The sequence below is a fragment of the Lampetra planeri genome, unplaced genomic scaffold (genome assembly GCF_965212315.1).
Source record: "Lampetra planeri unplaced genomic scaffold, kcLamPlan1.2.h2 scaffold_1360, whole genome shotgun sequence".
In the NCBI taxonomy this organism is placed as follows: domain Eukaryota; kingdom Metazoa; phylum Chordata; class Hyperoartia; order Petromyzontiformes; family Petromyzontidae; genus Lampetra; species Lampetra planeri.
In genome coordinates this window covers 24,681-30,185 of record NW_027614078.1, presented here as the reverse complement: position 1 = coordinate 30,185, position 5,505 = coordinate 24,681, and positions in this window count along the sequence as shown.

The following is a 5,505-nucleotide window of genomic DNA, read 5'->3' as shown; positions in this document are numbered from 1 at the left end:
CGACGCTTCATGTGCGTCACCCGTCAACAGCTTCGCCTGTCGCAACTTGAGTCCACCCGTGTCCACCCCCGGTCGGACAACACACAGTCGACCTTTACAGACACATGCCTGTACATCGCCTCTTCCCACCGGTATAAATAAAGTGTACAATCGCCCCACGCTGCCAGCGCGGTTTCGCCTGCGTGCCCAAAGGCAGAATGTAAACTTGTGGTTAAGACAAGAAGAAAATCTTTTTGGTTCTTTCGGTAAAGTCACGTAGAAGGGAAGTAATAAAATAATAAAAATAAAAACATAATAAAATAATTCTCACGACGTTTCGGCTACAACGCAAGCAGCCGTCTTCAGGTGAAGAATGAGACACTGCCAAGTTTGGAGCTTATATATATAAGCTGGGTTGGAGGTGGAAGAAGAGCGCCTTAACAAAAGAATGTGCAACACCAAGAGGAACCCAGCATATTCATGGCAAAATGCGTAGGAGGTGGGCGGGGGGGGGGTTTCAAAGTCATATTATGCCCCATGCATTATGTAGGATTAGCAGCATCAAAGGGAGGGGGGTAGGGGGTAGCATTAACAAAGGGAGGGAATGTTAATAGTATGTAGAAGCAATGCAACATATCAATGAGAGTGGTGGCAGGAGACCCGCAACGGATCAAATAATGCATCCCTGTGGAGAACACAAGATACACACAAAAAAGAAGAAAATGGTTAAAGGCGCAGCCCTGCAATTGCCAGGCCGCGGCGTCGCTGGTAAGTTGGCTAGGGCCTCCACGAGAGGGAGATGATCGTCCACGCTGGCCGGGGCCTCTGGGAAGTTGTTTACCGCCTCCGCCGCACGCGACTACCGCCACGCACCCCCACCTCCACCATCACTACCACACCATCACCGCCACACCTCCACCATCACCACCACACCACCCCTCCACCGCCACCACCTCCACTACACCACCAACACCACCGCAACCCCTCCACCGTCACCTCCACCATCACCGCCACACCTCCACCATCACCACCACACCACCCCTCCACCACCGCCACCTCCACTACACCACCAACACCACCGCAACCCCTCCACCACCATCACCACACCTCCACCGCCACACCTCCACCGTCACCTCCACCATCACCCCTCCACCCACCACCACCGCCGCCACCTCCACCATCACCACCTCCGCCATCACCACTACACCACCAACACCACACCTCCGCCACCACCACCGCAACCCCTCCACCATCACCACACCTCCACCGCCACACCACCACCCCGCCACCATCGCCACCACCTCTCCACGACCCCTCCGTCATCACCACAACCACCGCACCACCACACCTCTGCCATCACCACCGCACCACCACCACCTCTCCGCCTTCGCCACCACACCAGCACCGCACCACCCGCACCACCATCACACCTCTGCCATCACAACCGCACCACCGCCACCGACACCACCACAAACATCGCACCACCACACCTCCGCCACCACCACCACCGCACCACCACCGCACCACCACAAACGCACCGCACCACCACCACACCTCTGCCATCACCACCACACCACCACCGCACCGCCACCGCATCAGCACCGCCGCCGCGGCGGCGACGGCAGTGGTCAGCGCGACCAATCTTCGCCCAAGCTCTGCGGTCCTCTTGCAGAGGAAGGCGGATTGCCAGCGCATTGACGAGTTGCTCAGAGGGGTGGGACGAAACGGAGCACCGGGGAACAACCCGCACGCACGTGTCAGTGTGTGTGAGAGTGAGTGTGTGAGCGTGCGAGTGAGTGTGTGAGCGTGTGAGCGAGCGAGCCGTGTGAGTGAGTGAGCGTGCGAGCGGAGCGGTGTGAGCGCGAGTGAGTGTGGTGAGTGAGGTGAGCGAGCGAGTGAGTGAGGGCGTAGCGAGCGAGCGGCAACTCTGTCCATGCGTAGGGACGCCGACACGCGTCCTTGCTGCTTCACTCGGCTCCTTTACTTCAGACGCAGGCCTCAGGGACTCCGTCTTCTCTCCAGCCGGACCCCACTCCTCCTTGCGCCCGTCACCTTTCACATCCTCCGAGCCCCCCCCGGTTTTTGACGTTCGAACTTCTTCCACAACGCAACTTTGAATCTACACTACGAGATCTCTTTTACCAGTGGCAAAATATAGTAGTAGGTTTTTACCCTTTTAAACTGGTACAAAACTGACACCTTTATTCAAGGCATCATGTTTGCATTAACCACAACACAAGCAGTCAAAAAAGCAAACAAAAAGAAGCAACTCTGATGATGATAATAATATGCACTGTCATTGAAGGTGTGGACCAATCAACTTCAAGGACAGTGCATATTATCATTATCAGAGTTGCTTTTTTGTTTTTCAGCTTCATGTATCGGGTAATAACCCCGCGAGACATCCATGCGGCTCTCGGCTCGGCCGCGACCGCAACTTAACAAAAACGTGGACAAGAAACGCGCCTTGAAGTGACTACACGCATCGGTAGAAATCCAGGGGAAAAAAAAACGAAAAGTCTATTGCAGAAGGAACAGATCGAGGTGGGGGGTGGAGTCCCACACTTTTGCTGCAGCGCCCTCCCCTGGCACGCGGTCGGCTTAAGCCTCGTGGGTCCCGTTGCCCTGAACGATTGACAAGCAGCTTGGTTCTTTCGGTAAAGTCACGTAGAAGGGAAATAAAAAAATAAAGCATAAAAAATAATTTTCGATTTAAAGCTTTCGTGACTGCAGGGATTCATCTTCTTGGTTCTTTCGGTAAAGTCACGTAGAAGGGAAGTAATAAAAAAATAATAAAAACAAAACGTAATAAATAATATAATATACGTTTTGTTTTTATTATTTTATTACTTCCCTTCTACGTGACTTTACCGAAAGAACCAAGAAGATAATAAAATAATTATTTTATTATTATATATTTTTATTATATTTCTTATTATATTACTTTATTAAGTTTTATTTTTCTTATTTTCTTATTTCCCTTCTACGTGACTTTACCGAAAGAACCAAGAAGATGAATCCCTGCAGTCACGAAAGCTTTAAATCGATCGATTGACAAGCTGCGTTCGTGCGTGCCGCAGTTTAAATATTTTTTATTCGATAGTCTAGTACTCGCAGCAACTCGCGACAAAGACGTTGATCTCTCTCACACGCACGAGAGAGACGCACGCAGATCCCCCGTGTAGCCTCTACACACTTGGGGGCAGAGGTCGCAAACAGGTTTTGATTCCTTACCCGTACCCGGCCGCACCAGGGTCGCAATCGGGTACCCGATACCCGTACCCTACCCGTACCCGGCCGGGTACGGGTAGGGTACGGGTATCGGGTACCTGATTGCGACCTCTGGGATGAAGCCATGTTGCAGGCGCGGGTGGGATGATTCTAGGAACTTGAATTGTGAGAAGAGACAAGACGTTGGGAAATGAGTAAAAATCACGGTGACTCACCAGTGACTCACGGCCTACCCGTACCCGTACCCGGCCGCACCAGGGTCGCAAACGGCTACCTGTACCCGGCCGGGTACGGGTAGCCGGGTATCGGGTAGGGTACGGGTATCGGGTACCCGGTTGCGACCTCTGCTTATTATAATCATACACGGTGTGCCGGGTATATATATATTAGATTCTGGGTCGCCGGCCGCATCGTAGCGAACACTTAGTCAACATCGTCAACATCGTCATCATCATCACTTGCTATTAATAAGTTAACATTATGATGAATAAATGGCCACAACTGTTCGTAGCGGTCGTGTCCACCCCTCGCTCGGAATCCAACCCAGGTCCTATGGGGTCAACCCCAGTGTTAGTAGGACCAATCCCGCAAGATCGCGGCTTCCGACGAAATCCTTCACGGATTCAAACCGGAGCCACGTGACCGAATCCACACTCCGAGAATCGATGCAGGGGGGGGGGGTTAAGGGGCACGGCGTTTGCTGGAGTTGTAGGATTCTAACCGGGAGTTATAGGGCTACAGCCGATTACGAGATCGACACGGGAGGGGATGGTGAACGTCAACGCGGGTTAGAGTTATAGGCGGCTCGGGGAATGAACTCGCGCCTCTAAGTTCTAGATTTGAAGCTTTCGTGACTGCGACGATTCGTACGCTTAGTTTTTTTCGGTAAAGTCACGTGGGAAAAAAAAAAATTAAAATAAATAAAATAATAAAAATCACGACGTTTCGGAGGCAACACAAGTCTCCGTCACCAGGTGGGAACCGTCACAGCCAGATTAGCTGCATCAAGTGAGGCAGGGATTCCAAGATGCAAGCTCTTAAATATTTTATTTTTTATTAATTTTAATTTCATTTTTTTTTTCACCCACGTGACTTTTACCGAATAAACTCAGAGTATGAATCCTTGCAGTCACGAAAGCTTAATTAATAAAAAATAAAATCTTTAAGAGCTTGCATCTTGGAATCCCTGCCTCGCTTGCTGCAGCAAATCTGGCTGTGACGGTTCCCGCCTGGTGACGGAGACTTGTGTTGCCTCCGAAACGTCGTGATTTTTATTATTTTATTTCTATTATTTTTATTATTTTATTTTTACCTACGTAGTGACTTTACCGAAAAAAACTAAGAGTATACAAAAGATTGTTGAAATTTTTTTTTTACATATCTAGAATATTAGTATTGTCATCAGTATGACACAAGGATACGAAGTTTGCAGTCGATACCACATTGGTAAGTGTGTTAAATTAATTTAATATACATAATGACTTTAGCGAAAAAACTAAGAGTATCGCACCTTTAAAACCAGGTCTCGGAGCTACGGGGGGGGGGGGGGGGGGGTCACAATCCGGGTCAGAGGATTCTTCCAGAACCACAGGATGTGGCTAACGGAAGGATGTAGGATTCAATTCGAGTGCCCTAGTGATCACGGCTCAGGATCACGGAATTAGCGCCGAGGGTTAGTTACGCGATGGAGCAAATCTCGCGGCCGTGAAATCGCATCGGAGACAGCGGATGAGACCCGCGCTCCATTCGTGGTCCACCAACCCCTCGCAATCCCCTTTCTCCTACCAAACACCTCCATCCACTGGCGTAGAGGCGTAGCTGGGGGTGAGGGGGGGGGGGGCAGGGGGGGGGCAGGGGGGCACATGTGTCCCAGGGCGCCAAGGTAAAGGGGCGCCGAAATTCTCAAACATAATAAAATACCAATTGTGAGAATTGTATTTTATTTCGATTTAAAGCTTTCGTGACTGCAGGGATTCATCTTCTTGGTTCGTTCGGTAAAGTCGCGTAGAAGGGAAATAATAAAATAATATAAATTAAACATGATATATTATAATATATATTATTTTATTGTGTTTTATTTTTCTTATTTTAAAGTCACGTAGAAGGGAAATAATAAAACAATAAAAATAAAACATTATATATTATAATATATTTTGTTGTTTTATTTTTCTTATTTTAAAGTCACGTAGAAGGGAAATAATAAAATAATAGAAATAAAACATTATATTATAATATATATTACTTTCTTTTATTATGTTTTATTTTATTATTTCCCTTCTAATTGACTTGTTTTAT